Below are 16,520 nucleotides of genomic sequence, written 5' to 3'. Positions count from 1 at the left end.
GGATGGGGATTTTTGAAAAATTGAGGAGTTGGCAAAAGAGATTGCTCCCCTGTGAAATGCAAAACTATTATTCAAAGAGATTTTATTACTTACTGTTCACTAGGTGGAGTTTTCTTGCCCCTTGTTTGACTAGACATAAGGACGGGTCTAGCAAACAAGAATGGCATGTCATGGTTTTGGCTATCAGAAGATATTACTATTCTATAGGCACAAAAAGGCGAAAAAGGAGTAACTTTACTCAGTTGTAAGTATGTGTACCTCTTTCTATTACACAGCTGTTTTTTTAATGCCTCAAAGAACAACAACTTGGATCTTTTGCTTAATGCACCTAAATGGAAGGAATAAACATATAAAAATATACTTTAATTTTTATAAATTTTTTACATAGTTTCATTTGGAAGTATGACTTAGAGGCATTTCTGGGTTCCTATTTGCTCTGAAGCTTTTGGGGCTAAATTTTGAGTGTCTTGGAGTCCTTCAACCTATGCCACGTATATTTTAATATATTTATTCTTTAAAAGCACTGTCCATTCAAGATAGAGCATCTACCTTTTACAATCTTACCTCAACAGAGTCCCTACTTTTTCTAGAGAGTGCATGTATTTGTAGTATGTTTCTCTATATGAAGAGGCCAGAATCTTGAATTCAAAATGTGTGATATGAAAGACAAACTAAATAAAAACATCTTTGTATCTCAGCAAAACCACTTTATATTTCCTAACATCACAAAGCAGCTGTGAATCTACTGCCTGGCAATACACCGCAGCACTCTTAACATATTGCTGACAGATGCCCCTATTTGGATCCTCAGGAGGCAAGAGTTGCTTTTGTGCAACACATTGCTACCTTTGGTGCCTCAGAAAATTTTTCTTGAGATCATTCTGCATAATAGCCAGGGTGGCCTAGGTATTCAGCCTAAAAAGAACTAGGAAATTTTAGATATTCTAGTCTAGGAAACAGCTGTTTGCTTTACTTAGCATTCACCCTTTTTGTGAGGTCTTAAATCACTACAAAACCTGCTACTTACATCAGGATTTAGCATTCAAATTTCCTCCCAGAATCAGAACAGGCAGCTGCCTGAAATGACTGTAAGGCTCCCTCCCCTCTCCTCTTTCCTTTCCGTCTCCTCTTCTTTCTCCTTTCCCCTTCCCTTCCTTTTCCTTTCCTTCCTTTCCTTGGGCTAAGGTTAGGGTTGAGCATTAGGGTTATGGTTAGAGTTAGGATCCACTATTACCTCCAACAGAAGTTCAAAGGATACAGTCCAACACAATGCACTTCCTCCATAAACTCGGTAGGAACATTTCATGTCCTATTCCGTGAATTTACGAACAGTGGAACAAATAAATGCACAAGAGAGATTTATTACTCCCTCACTGGTGTTTTCTTATTCTCTATTTTATATATATATATACACCCTACTCAGTACACTAGTCTGTATTCTAAAGAAAAGTAAGGCTTTGCCCTGTTAATAAATCACTGTCCACCTTTGTCTGCATCATTTTTACACCCTTTTCCACAAAATCATCATTACCTTAAATACACCTTCCAGGTCTGTATGTACAGTTCACATGTATTATTCAGAATCCCGCTTAACCATTACTGAGTGTTGGCTCATGTGGACTGAAATAGTTTGTTTTTATAGACTGAAATATTTTGCTTTGCTCTATACCTGTTCTCCAGAGCAACAGTTGTGGAACATAGGGGTTTGCAGTTGGACAAATTATTGGCTCCTTTATTACTACAGGATAAAAACCATAACTACGGTGTCCATAATGCTCTCATGTTTCTCTCACTGCCCAGACTGCTAGAATACATCTGGTAATCCATGATGACAAAGAAAAAGAAGAATGTGAAGACTAGAATTACAATCATTAGGTATCATATAGCTCAAGGACACAGCACACAGTTATTGGTTCTTTCAGAACATGAAAGTCAAGGTACAGTGTTTCAGCACTTCTGAATATAAATAAAGTGCTCCAATTGGGTTTTCTTAATCTTTAATAAGCAAGAAAGTCAGTCAATTTTGGATTATTACAGAGAACTATCATGCACTTTTCTTATGCAAGTCCAGATTGCATGCTTCCCCTCAGCTCATTAAACTGATGGAAAATCAACCTGTCCTAGAGGGAAAAAAAACAAAGAACAAAAAAGAAAAAGTGTAGTTTTCTGCTGTACCAGCTCACATAGGGATCAGATAATAACTAGAATTGATCTAGGACTGGAAATGAGAGCAAAGAATGCAACGGTCTCTGGTAGTGCCAGCAAGTAGTTACATCAGCTCATCTGAGCTGTGAAACTTCCTCTGGAACAAATACACACAAACCAAACAAACAAAGAAGCCGCCCCCACCACATGAAAAAAATGCAAAGAAACAATGGATAATAAAGAAACTAAATTTCAGACTTTTTATTTCAATCTACTACATCCAGCAGCTTCAGTTCATCTATATTTTAATAAAACTTCCTTGAGTTAAAAAGCCCTCTCGTATGTCTTGTTATTCTCATGTAAAAAAAACCCCAAAAACCAAGTAGGTCTGATCAGCAAGAAATCCCTCACATCCTTCAATTTATTTCAAAATTGTTCTTCAATCATGAGATTTCTACAATCGCTTTTCGTGACAATGGTTTTTAGGAAACCACCCAGGATTTTTGTGGATGGTTACTCAATCAATATTGGGTAATATTCATAGATAATTTATCCTGCCAAGTACAGCTATACTGTGGAGGTTCCAATTACAAATGTAGTCATTTTTCAGTTGTGGTCCACGACACTACAAGATCTCTCAAGTCACACACAGCTCACTTGAATATCTTTTCTGAACAGAGGAAAATTAATCTGCTGAATGCTGCATATCTGTTACTTCTCAAACAGCTGGTTGCAATGGAAAAACAGACCCTTGAAAACACAGGTTTTATAATCTGGGGGAGATTTCAGCATCTTTGATGTTAACAGATTTTTTCAGTTTAAAAGAGTAAGCATAAAAAGTAAGGCTATGTGGAAATGCTATGAAGGTCACACAGCCCAAGCCCACTGCTGGATCAGAGCTGAAAGTTTCTGAAATTGTACATTTAGTGTTGGGCAAAGGAAGTCAACATAATATTCACTGACACAAAGGCACAACACGCTTTCTGAGGAACTGATTTACCTGAGCATTGCTTGGTACAATTAGAACCATGTTGTATCATGCGTAGCTTTATTTCCTTAGGCAGAAAATCTCATGTTGGCAAGAAGCCCTTTCCCTGAATTGTATCAGTTTCTGGCTGTTTGAGTTTTTATGGTAAGCTCAAATTCTCCCATCACAAGAAAATAAAATAGAAGTAGAAGTTACATGAAATTGTAGCATTTAATCTAGTTAGCTTCTTAAGAGAAATTATGTGGAATTTTAACCTATTATTCTTCTGATGTGAGTTTACTATAAACAGAAATTTAATTGTTTTGGCAATGGGAAACTAAGCCATAACTAATGATTACTAAATTTAGCACCAAACTAAAAAGTTTAAATGGTAATATGAACACTGCAGTGGGATAAAAAAGTTGTGATGATATTCCTACATTTTACTGAATAAGGTTGGAGCATAAAAATGACAAAAATAATGATCAAAATTGCCATAAGAGTGTGAATTTTTAAGTGGAAAGAATATAAAAATATGTCAGACATCAGGTCCAGAGACCTGAATATCTTTACAAATCAGTATTTGTAAACCCAGCATGAAATACATGGATACATGTTTGGAGGAATTTGATTTGACACCTTACGGCTGGGATGATGATGTAAGTGGTGAACAAACACTGTATCACATTGTAAACACAACTTGTCTTTCCTGAAGCACACAGCCGTGCTCAAAAGTAACGAAGCCTACAGAACCAGGTAATCTGAGTTTTTAAACAGCATGAAACCTGCTATTACACTAGTTTAAACAAGTCTCAAACTGAACTTCAGATGATCCTCTGGCTTCAAGGTAGTTCAATGGACTCTTTTTCCTTCTCAAATGCTTTTAATTAACAAAAGTGATTTGAAAATATCTGACTCATGGTATGAAAGGAAAGCTAGTGCTTCTTTTGGAAGGAGCACACCATTAATTCTACTCTCTGTGGTATACCTATCTAAGACTTTATTTGTAAAGAAATCAGCTTTTCTCTAATTTTCTGAAATCAAGTAAACAAAACCCCTGGCTAACCTTCTCCCTCAAGACTTCAGTTCTTATGGAAATGAAGTTATAGATACATGACATAGTGAACAAAAAGTTAAATGTGCCTTCTAGTATGATAGTTTTTAAGGTTTGTTGCAACTGCATTATATGAAAAAAAAACTGACTATGTACATCATAGGCTACCCCAGTTCATCTCATAATCACCTTCAAACACACAACTAAACATTTAATCCTAATAAACTGCTAGAGTGTAGTGGTAAAATCTTTTGGCTTCATTGCTTACAAGTGTTCTCTTGGCAATAAAGCTATTTCCAGCTATCCCACTGTGAAATGTACTGCTATTAAATATTTCACATGAAAATTGGAGAAAAACAAAAAGAATGATGATTATTTTTCTTTGATACTAATGAAGTTTTGAGATGGTTAAGACTTTTCCTTCTTCCTAGTTATCACTTACTGTAGTTACAAAAACTTTCTAATTTACATAACAAATTAAAGCGCTTAGCTATTTGTTCTGTCATAGTTCTCCTGAATGATCAGCAAACAACCACTCAGACACCACGTCCTTGTCTCTCTACTAGTGAAATGGTAATGATAATACTTCTTCCTCTCACAGAGCTCTTTCATTACATTTATGCAGATAAAAATCACACAAAACATAGAGGCTTTCCTTTCCTGTTCTTTGTTGATTATCCATAACTCCTTTCTACTCAGTAAAATCCAGTTCAGGTGTTCAAATCTAGACAGTAATATGACCATATAGGAGACAGAAAGAGCAGTACTTCCCGGCCCTGTAAACCCCAGGCCATTTGAAACCCTGTAGATGTTGACAGATGGGCTCCACTGAAAAACTCGTGGCCAGCAGGTCATGCACGGCACAGTATGGAATGCAGATTTCAGGTGCAAGGTAAACTCAACAAGTAGTGTATCATCTACCAACCTTAACTTTCAAATGAGCAACTTAATTTCACATTATTTCAGTCCAGGGTTATGGAAAGACTTGACCGGTAGTGTGGCCTGTATCCAAAAGGAAAGATTCGGCATTCCTAGACAGATGTGATACCAAAAGATCGCAGGTCTTTGCTGTGATATCACCATCATTAATAGAAGCTGATTTAAAATTACTCCGGTACCATCTACAGTTGAAAGATTTGCAAAAAGCAGTACCCTACAAATACTGCTAATGCCTCTCTCAGAATCACAGAAACCTGCAGGCTGGAAAAAAACCTCTGGAGGTTACTACTTTGATCCTTTTCTCTATGGAGGATTATTTAAAGAAGATTGTTCAGGTCTGTGTGCAATAGTATATCCATATCTTCATGCATAGAGTGGAGGGAGAACCCATAACCTTCTTAGGCAACATGTTCCAGTTTTGACCACCCTTTATTAAAAAAAAATAAAAAAATAAGCTCTTACATTAAATTTCCTGCTTACATTAAATTTCACCACTTATGCTTCCATCCCTGCGTGTCTCTCTCCAGCTCTGTCAACTCTGTACCTTCCCCACATTATTTAGGTGGAGAGAGAAATACAACCTCCCTTGAATCTTCTCTTCCACAGGCTGAACAAATCCAGCTCTCTCAGGCTATCCGCATACCTCTTGTGCTCCAGCCCCATGACCACAGTGGTGGCTCACTTGTCATAGCCCCACTGCTTTTTAGCATATTGAGTGCTTTCTCAACTTTGATATGAGCTACAGGCTTGTTAAGAATGCAGTCTGTCCCATCATCCGGGTCATTAGCAATGAGTGGTACCTCCCTGCTAAACAGCCACTTCGTTGGACTTTGTGCTTCTGAGTCTGATGATCTAGCCAGTTTTGCAGCCCTTCTTGTCATTCACTCCTCCAATCCACACCTCATCACTTCGGGTAGAAGATGGGAGATGACAGAAGAAAGAAACTGTTGAGAATAGAGAAGCCACTGTCCCCACTGCAGCCTGTAAAATGGTGGTGGATTAACAAACCTTGACATTTTAAACAAACATTCAGAGGTTCAGCAATTAATCTGAACTTCGGTCTAGGACCAGAATGGAAAAGCATAACGGAACAAAATATCTCTTTGTAGTTCTACAATTTCCTAGCTCATTTGAGAAGGAAATATGGAAAGTCGCTCAGAGGGGAGGGGAGGGGAAGGGAGGGGAGGGGAGGGGAGGAGAGGAGAGGAGAGGAGAGGGGAGGAGAGGGGAGGAGAGGGGAGGGGAGGGGAGGGGAAGGGAGGGGAGGAGAAAATTAAAAATCCACAACACTTACTGAAGACAACAGATTTGCCATAGTAAATTTTGGACTTGGCCTTGTCAGAAACATATAATTTAAGCACAACCTTGTAAAAATTACGTTTTCTTACTTTTCACATAGTTGCTGAATATATTTTGGTTGTTCTTTTTCAAGAATGTTTGCAGAACGAAGACTTTTACCAATACTAGCAAAAACAATCCATGTCCCCACACAAATTTTCCTTCCAGAAATGCTCCTTTATATAATTAGAAAATGAAAATGTGGGAAGATGGGTTTACAATCTGAAGAGGCACAGAGGAAGAACAGAAGTGGTGTCAGCCCTAGAACAGAGAACATGCATGTCTGGAAAAGCCACATCATCTCTACTGCCAGAGGAATCTGGGAGAACCCAAAATTTAGAGCTTTTTTCTAAAATACAGCAATATTCACTTGCAAGGTGGAAGCAGAACAAAGCAACTAGGTCTTCAGAGACGTTATTCAAACCAGCATACATGTTACTGTCAGAGACTAAGGGTGAGATCTGACCCGAATTGTGAAATTAATGTTAGCAGTAAAAATGGACTAATTTCCCAAATTGTGATTTCTTCTTGGTGGATCCTTTAGTAATAAATTTACATCTTAATAGCATGTGGGGTAAAACAAATGACTGCATTTTACAGACATATAAATGGACTCGATCTGTTTGAGACTGCAACATAGTAGATGAGGTGAAAATTTAGTCAGTCTGTTTCACAGTATCTCTGCCTTACAAGACGTGATACTGTTATTTCTATTCTATGTTAGCTTTATGTGTTTCCTTCAGTACAGTTATATCAGCAGTGAACCAGTGCAGCAGGAGGCAGAGCCACTCTCTCAGGGTGTAGTTAGGTGCTACAGCTGGGCTCATCTAGTGTCTTTTCACAGCCAGAACAGCAGGGCCCAATTCACCTTATTCGTCTCTTCCATCCTTCTGTCTTTCCCCATCCCTAATAGAATGTTCTCACAACTTCCCTTGCATCAGCTGTGGTATATATCTAATACTGCAATAAAGTGGTTAAGCTGGAAGAAAAAAGGTAATAGTTTACTTCCATGCAGATAAATTGCATCAAATAAGCTCTTGATGAAAAGCATATGCATGACAGAGTTGGCACAGGGAGGATGACTCAGTGGACAGGGATGAAATGAGACCACCCCTTTGAGCAGCAGCGAGCTTGGCAGTTACACCTGAAATTGCACCTCTGAATATAAAATACCTAGTGTGTTTTTCTCTTCTAGAGGCTGAGCAGAAGGTGGGTGGTACTAACAGCTTGCTATAAAGGCTAGCTCTGTAAAACCCTACTACAGACATACATTCACTTATATACATGTTCCATTAAGAGTGCTTTAGATAATGATTTCTGCAACTAATTATCCTATCCATGACACTGTATATTTGATATTGTTAAAAATCCACTACCATATAAAGTACATAGCAAGCCTACAGATTTATCAGATTTTTAAGTAGAATGAGTGTTAAAGAGAGCTGCTTAAAAGGATATTTCTGAAAATTATTCTATTGAAGAATTTTACTAACTTCAAGTGCCAAAAATCATGGGATTTGCATTTCCTAATACCAGGATCCCTTTCTAAATATCTCTTCAAGATGAAATTCTCCCATGACATTTTTAAAAGCATTGTTATCTATAGAAGAGGTTTCTTCCTCATGACTAATAAGAAAAAACACCACCATAAACTTGAAAACATAACAAATTTTGTTATTCTGTGGAAATATAATAGCAATTGCCTCTTTCTTCCTTACAGAAATACAAATATTTTCTTGACACAGTGTTATTCAGAGTAATCCACAAGACAATAAAATGAGAAAAAATGTATGTCACATTTCATATGCACATCTTTTTTTTTCTCCCTTCCCTTCCCTTCCCTTCCCTTCCCTTCCCTTCCCTTCCCTTCCCTTCCCTTCCCTTCCCTTCCCTTCCCTTCCCTTCCCTTCCCTTCCCTTCCCTTCCCTTCCCTTCCCTTCCCTTCCCTTCCCTTCCCTTCCCTTCCCTTCCCTTCCCTTCCCTTCCCTTCCCTTCCCTTCCCTTCCCTTCCCTTCCCTTCCCTTCCCTTCCCTTCCCTTCCCTTCCCTTCCCTTCCCTTCCCTTCCCTTCCCTTCCCTTCCCTTCCCTTCCCTTCCCTTCCCTTCCCTTCCCTTCCCTTCCCTTCCCTTCCCTTCCCTTCCCTTCCCTTCCCTTCCCTTCCCTTCCCTTCCCTTCCCTTCCCTTCCCTTCCCTTCCCTTCCCTTCCCTTCCCTTCCCTTCCCTTCCCTTCCCTTCCCTTCCCTTCCCTTCCCTTCCCTTCCCTTCCCTTCCCTTCCCTTCCCTTCCCTTCCCTTCCCTTCCCTTCCCTTCCCTTCCCTTCCCTTCCCTTCCCTTCCCTTCCCTTCCCTTCCCTTCCCTTCCCTTCCCTTCCCTTCCCTTCCCTTCCCTTCCCTTCCCTAGAAAGAACAACAACAAGATAGAAAAATAAGGTAGGGACAATGGGGGTGGGAAGAAGTATGAACAAGAGAAAGAAACAAGAAAATCCTGAAGGATTAATAAAATGACAGATGTACTGGTTATGAAATTATCCACAAAAAGTTATAATAATGAACCACACAAGGCATGAACTTGGATCTTGGGAGGACTTTAAGCAACTTGTTGCCATTTCAGTCTTTAACAGAATAATCTGCCCAGTGCTGCAGCCATTGGTAGTCAAGACCTTGGCAAATGGACAAACACAGAGAAAAACACAGTTAGGAGATTAACTTGACTATTTGGCTCCAGGAGCACAAGCTGGGCTACTCGCTCCTCTTTAGAACATGGGTCTACACTTGCCCAGTCAAGCAATGACTTTCAGAATATCAAGCAGCTGCGGGCAACAGTTGAATTAAATGCATTCAAAACTCACCGGATAAATAACAAGTACCTTTACAAAAGGGCAAAAACCAATTTATAGATAATTTGTGAACAGAGACAGGTAGCATATTTACCTGACAAAAAGGATATAGTAGCTTTTATTCACTCAGTTTTATGATTTTTGTTTTTTCAATCTAACTTCTTGGAAGGAAAAAGTGGTAACCTGCTCATTTTTCATCTGAAAATACTGACATGAATTTAACTCTGCCTCAGTGTGCATGAGCAAAGAATTTTGTTTATTAAGTATGCTCTTGTTCACTAAAGCACCCACAGTCCCCTACCCTGCATAGTTCCATGTTCATAGGGAAAGGCACAGGCTTTTACTGGGGTGTAGCAAAGGCAGCAGCTGTTGAAATAACTGTGTACTTTTCTTCTCAGACAGCAGAAAAGGGATTTTAAAGACAGCCATCAAAAAATCCAAACCAAATGAAGCCAGAGGAGATTTTATCTTTATCATTAGAATGATGACTTTTTATAAGAGGAGAACTTCCAACTAGTTCCTTCAGGAGGAACTCCATGCGTAATACTGTTCTTAAATATTCACTGTTGGGAAAATACAAAAGAATATATTTATTTCAATCCTATTATGTGAATTGATTTTAATCCAACAGGTAGCTGGATGGGACTCTCATATGATCTTATTCATTTGTGCACTGCATACTAATTGCACACAGTGACTTTTTGTTTCCCCAAAAGGCTTTTTAGTAGAAATGAGTATAATTAAATATATAGCTTTAGCTTAAGCAAAAAGCTTCCATATGTAGAGATAATAAAATATTTTAAGATATATCTGAAATAAAGATTTTATTATTGAATAAAACTACTAAAATATGTCAGCATTGGAGAAAATCTTCAAAACATTTATAAGAAATAATTTTTTTTTGAACTTGCAAAGAGAGGGATTTTTGGGGATAAAATGTTTATGGTAAGTAAGTAGTGGTTTAAGACCACAGAGAAGGAAAAGAACCACTAGTAAATAATAAAAAATTAAAGAAGTAGGATTGCCAAAGGGTTCAGATTCTTAAAGTCATGTACTTTGTACCCAATTCAGTTTCGGACTTCAGTCCTGAAGATTTCACTAATCCTGGACACAAAGATGGCTAAACCTTAGACGTGACTCACAGATGGACTCCTCCCTGAGGAGTGCTTGCACTGCCTTCAGTTTACATACTGAGCATTACATCAAATGGCATGGAATATCCCATTGGCCAGTTTGGTCATCTCTCCTGGTTATGGTCCCTCCCAGCTTCTTGTGCACCTCCCTGCTGACACAGCATGGGAAGCTGAAAAGTCCTTGACTTAGTATGAATGCTACTTAGCAACAATTCAAAGCACCAATGTATTATCAACATTATTCTTATACTAAATCCAAACTGCAGCACTATTGTGGTTACTAGGAAGAAAATTAACTCTATTCCAGCTGAAACCAGGACACTGTATTTAACCAGCAACTGCACCTCTGCCATGGACATTGCTGCAGTTGTCCTTTCAGTATAGCAGGTGTCTTAATTCAGTTTTGCATCATTAATTTCCCATTATTAACTTCATTAGCTCTCTCAGTGCCTGGTAGAGGGCAGATCCCCAACCCCATGGCTGGGTCAGGTATCTGAGCCTTTGCTTGGGTCATCCTGCAGTCACGAGAACATGTTAGACCAAGCCAATGCACACCTAGTCCCGCAAGTGCTTTCCAGTAGCTGTCAGGTGAATGCTTTGTAAAGAGTTCAAGAACAGGAGCATTTCAGAGTGATGTGGTTCTAGATAAAATTATTTGAGGCTCAAAAACTTTCCCAGAAGACCACAATTCAGGAGTGCCAGAGGTTATTCTTATTAAGCACTTCTCCTCACTGAAGAACAAGATTTCCCTGAACTTGCCTCAGTTACTGTCACACATAAAACACCTTTGCAAGTGAAGAAAAAAGAAGTAACATATGTTACTCTTCCTACAGATTAAACAATTTTACAGGAGTCAGGCTTAGTTGTTATTAACATATATATCATCTTGTTTGAGACTAGTTCAAGTATGTCTGCTTGAGGTACAGCCATATGTTTGGATTATTAAACAAAGACTTTTTGAATTCTGACATTAAAGTCAATTTTTATTTTTCTGCTTCTTCCAGATCTTTGATATAACTTGATTTTCAGAGCTTTCAGACATGTGAGACTTAGGCAGTTATAAATGGGACAGATAGATGATCAGTTTGTTGCAAAATTGGATTACTACTGTTTAGGTCAAAATCAGAAATGTGGATGACACTGTAGAGTCAGGATTCTCTCCTAAGGGCTTTCACTCTTCTGCATACAGAAACTTGCTCAAGTTAACTTAAGACATGCCCTAAATCATGGTAAGCTGCATCAGTGACATTTTTGCCACTGTCTGTTTTAGATATTCTTAGCTGAAGAAAAAAGTTCTTGCTTCACCTTGGGGTAGGTGTTTATCTGATACGAGAGTCACGGTTTAACCCCATAACAAAAATAATACATATAAAACAAGTAATGTACAATAAAATTGATCACCACCTGCAGAGACCAGTACCTACTCCCATTCCCAAGCAGTGATCCCTGAGCAGATAAACCTGACCCCAGCCCACTTCCCATTTATATACTGAGCATGGCATTATATGGTATTGAATAGGTCTTTGGCCAGCTTGCAGCAGCTGCCTGGCTAAGTGCCACCCCAGCTTCTTGTACAGCTGATCACTAACCGAGCATGGGAAACTAAAAAAGTCCTTGATTTTCTTAGCAACAACTAAAAACATTATCAACACTCTTCTTACACTAATTTCAAAACATAGAAGCTTCTGGGAAGAAAATTAACTCTATCCCAGCCAAAACCAGGACAAAATGCTAGAGACAGGGATCATTTGAGAGTAAATTATAGCAGAAAGATTTTCATCCTTCCATTCATTCTTCTGCAATGCATTTTTCCTTGCACATTCCTTAGAACAAATCACATATACAGGAGGAAAAAAGGAACAATAACACTTGATACTGTCAGTAATGTAAACTTAAGGTCGTTGTGAAGAACACTAAGGTTTCTACTCAGTATCACACTTAAAAATATGCTGAAATGCAGTTCTGGATACTGACACTTTCATCAATCTTGGCTCAGTTCCTAACAGATAAAGTCATCAGTTGTGATGAAGCAGCTCTATTGCCATCCATTTAGCTTCTAACTTCTGCAAACAAAATGGAATTAGTTACAATGGCAAGAAAATGTCACTAAAGCACTATTACACAATGTTTGCTGGCTACAAAACAAAACTGTAAGCAATCATATGATTTAGAAATCAGGTTTTCTTATGTTGCATTGTATGTAATAAAGAAGAACATATTGTAAGTGCCAATTCACAAACATTTGAATCTGCTTCTCTAAGGAGGATTCGGTTTTTCATTTTATGTGTATATCAACAGCAAATTGACAGTCCCTTGAGGGTATTCTATCCTGTCTCTCAGAATGAAGAACATATTCCTTAGTGATGTTTAAATAACACAGTAGAGTAGCAAAATGCTTGAATAACACAGACACACATATATACAAACACACATACACACATATATATATAAGAAAACAAGAAACAATCACAACCAAGGATCTTTGGCATCTTTTGGGGAAAGTTCAGAAAGACAGATCCAAAATAAAATGTGTCGCATTTCTCAGTAAATGTATTCCCTGGTTCTGGACATACTATAGATTCTGAATTTTCTTTTCCATTTTCCTTCCTGTATATTCGTAACTGGCAATGCTAAGTTTAATCTGTCTTTCTTTCTCAATGCTAACAAATGTACAACCCGGAACAATCACAAAGACATTGGGGAAGATGTTGGATTTCTCCAAGGAGACTCCAGGGAGAAAGAATAGGCACACAGATAGACTGATCATAGAGAAGTTAGCAATGACACTTGGGCTATACAGTCCCTATAACACACCCAGCTCTTCCTGTGGTCTTTCAAGGAAAGTATGTTAGACCTATTTTCCTATGGGTATGGGTGAAAGAGAAGAGCTATGAAATTTTGAGTTCTATACAACCACCCCGTGAACCGCTACGGGACTGGAGAAGAGTGGCTGGAAAGCTGCCTGGCAGAGAAGGACCTGGAGGTGTTGGTTGACAGCCAGCTGAACATGAGCCAGCAGTGTGCCCAGGTGGCCAAGAAGGCCAACAGCATCTTGGCTTGTGTCAGAAACAGCATGGCCAGAAGGACCAGGAAATTGATTCTACCCCTGTACTCATCATTGGTGAGGTCACACCTCGAATACTGTTTTTAGTTTTGGACCCCTCACCACAAGAAAGACATTGAGATACTGGAGAATATCCAGAAAATGGCAATAAAGCTGGTGAAGGGGCTGGAGAACAAATCTTATCAAGAGCAACTGTGGGAACTGAGGTCGGTTAGCCTGGAGAAAAGGAGGTTGAGGGGAGACCATACACAATCTAAAACTATCTGAAAGGAGGTTGTGGAAAGGTAGGTGTTACTCTCCTTGCCCAAGTGATAGGTGATATGATGGGAGAGAATGGCCTCGAGCTGCAAAATGGGAGGTTCAGATTGGACATTAGGAAAAATTTCTTCACTGAAAGGGTTCTCAAGCACTGGAACAGGCTTCCCTGGGAGGTGATTGAGTCACCATCCCTGGAGTTATTTAAACGGTGAGCAGATGAAGTGCTGAGGGATATGACTTAGTAGTGGACAGGTCTGGTTGGACTTGATGATCTCAAAATTCTTTTCCAACCTACTGATTCTATGATTCTATGAGACCACACATGATATAAAAGTCATTCCCAGCAGAGTAACTCTTCTCATGGGGCACTGACCTTCATATACTGTGCATAGAACTATGTCTATTTATTTTAATAAAAATTGTTGCTTGTAGTATATTCCATCTTTTAAATTTTTTGTTTTCAGGCTCTTCTTGTGATTAGTGGAAACCACAATAAGGTATCTAATTATCAGTATAGTCTTAAATAAGAACTATTTATGCTTCATTAAAATTAAACTAATGTATAAGAATTTTTTTTTTTTTGCTTGTTACACCTGTGCAATTAAAGGACAACTTCCAGTTCAGAGTTCCTAATTCTGAACAGACGTAATAGACATCATGGAAAAACTGGAGAGGGGCAGATTTAGACTAGACATTAGGAAGAATTTCTTCACCATGAGAGTGGTGAGACACTGGCACAGGTTGCCAAGGGAAGTTGTAGATGCCCTATCCCTGGAGGTGTTCAAGGCCAGGTTGGATGGGGCCTTGGGCAGCCTGGTCTATTGGGAGGTGTCCCTACCCATGGCAGAGTGGTTGGAACTTTAAGGTTGGATTTCTAAGGACCCTTCCAATTGCAACCATTCTGTGATTCTATGATTGTATGTATTTCATTCAGTTTTGAGGACCTTTTGATCAGCTGTGTTCAGTACTGCTTTCTGGAGGAATTTATGGTTAGATATGCCTTGACTAGCTATTACTAGAAAAACAGAAAGGAGAAGGTGATTGGTAGTCAGAGAATTTGTGAACAAATTTCTGTTCTTTTTTTTCCCAAATATAAAAAGCTCTGGCTAAAAACAAAAAGATGAAATGTAGACAATTTTTAAGCTGATAAATAATTTAAGTGTATCTATAATTGCTTTTCTGTCTTACAGTGTTTTGACAAATTGTAATGCTTTCAAACCAATACAACAGTTAATGAAATCCTTGTTAACAGAAAGTGCAAATGATCAATATATGATTTTAAAGGATAGTATTTCTTCAAACACTTTGTAATGGCAGCTTAATTACTCCTTTTCTTCATAATCAACTTATTCTGCTAATTATTCATACTAATTCTCCTAATAATTCATACTAATTCTTTCTATTCCTTGAGAATACTTTAAAAAATATTTCTTTGTATTTTGAGGCTTGTAAAAGACTGTGGTGTTTGTTTTTCTCAGCCCAGGCCACAACCTTTTACTCTACTTTCATTCAAATGTTGAGATATCCTTATCACAATAAGTTTTCCAAAGACAACTAAAAAGGACTGTTATCCTAGCCTTGACATTTTGCAGTTAAAGCTAAATTGATCTAATGGCTAGTTGCCATTGAAAAGGTCCGGTTTTGGCTTTGTGTTTCTGCCATTTCCATTTCACCAAAGCTGACCTCAGAATGATATGATGCAGATCAGTGCAGAGTGTACTTCTCATTTCTTTCTTGTAAGATTGATTTTTGTCTTGTTTAACTCCCTGTCTGGGTTCATCAGGGAGTCAGAGAAACACTAGGGATGGCTCAAAGTGTCAACGGCTGTAATGTGAAACCATTTAAATGACACTTATAGGTAATAAAAAAATGAAAAAGAATAAAAGAGAAAGAGATCAGTTTTAAACCAAGCCACATAAAGAAGAAGATAAACCCAAAATATTTTCATGAAAGATACATAGAATCAGATTCTTTAAGTTAAGGATTTGTTGCAAGAACAACCAAAGTAGTAGGGGTGGTAAGAAAAGTTTAACTTGCATAGAAAAAATCACCTTCTAAAAATGCATTATGGGAATGGTTTCTCAAGAGATGTGTTTCTGGATTATTCCAGAAAAAAGGCTTTTTGTGTCTGAATACCATGTGTGTTACTCTATTTCTTTCTGTCCTTTATTTTCATCCTTGCTGAGGCTGAAGTTCCACATGTGTAATTTTGTCTGAGTGAGAACTGCATGGTAAAATAACCAGAAACAATTTAAAACCAATTCATTCTATTTAAAATCCTATGTCAAGTCTGAGTTTACCTACTGTCAGCTCCCTTCTGTTCCTGACACACACCATATGTGTTTCGTTATAATTGTAATGTCCCTACTGTTAGCATATGGAACAATTCAGTAAGGACAAAGGTTTTGCATAAAAAAAAGGAAAATTCTAAGAGTTCTAAGAACGTGCAGGAAAACTAAGTGAATTCAGCTGTGTATGCAGCATTTTTCCATGTCCCTCCTATCATCCTCTAATTTTGAAAATCATTTATTACTTCAGAAATAATTTAAAATATCTTTTGCTGTGAGGAACCTTTTAGAATATGTTCTCACTAAGCAGTCTGAAGTGTAGTATGATGAGCTTACAAGAGAAATCCGTGTGATGTGAAATTCAAGTTAACAAATCAAAATCTAATAAATGAACTACAGTTAAGTGTAAAATTAGGAATTTTCTGAGTTATTTTAATAAATCTTGCCATACATTCAGTAAATTTAAACTGATTCAGTAGTTTTGACATCAACAGCAGA

Source organism: Phaenicophaeus curvirostris, chromosome 1, assembly GCF_032191515.1.
Source record: "Phaenicophaeus curvirostris isolate KB17595 chromosome 1, BPBGC_Pcur_1.0, whole genome shotgun sequence".
NCBI classification, from domain to species: Eukaryota; Metazoa; Chordata; class Aves; order Cuculiformes; family Cuculidae; genus Phaenicophaeus; species Phaenicophaeus curvirostris.
This window is presented reverse-complemented; position numbering follows the sequence as displayed.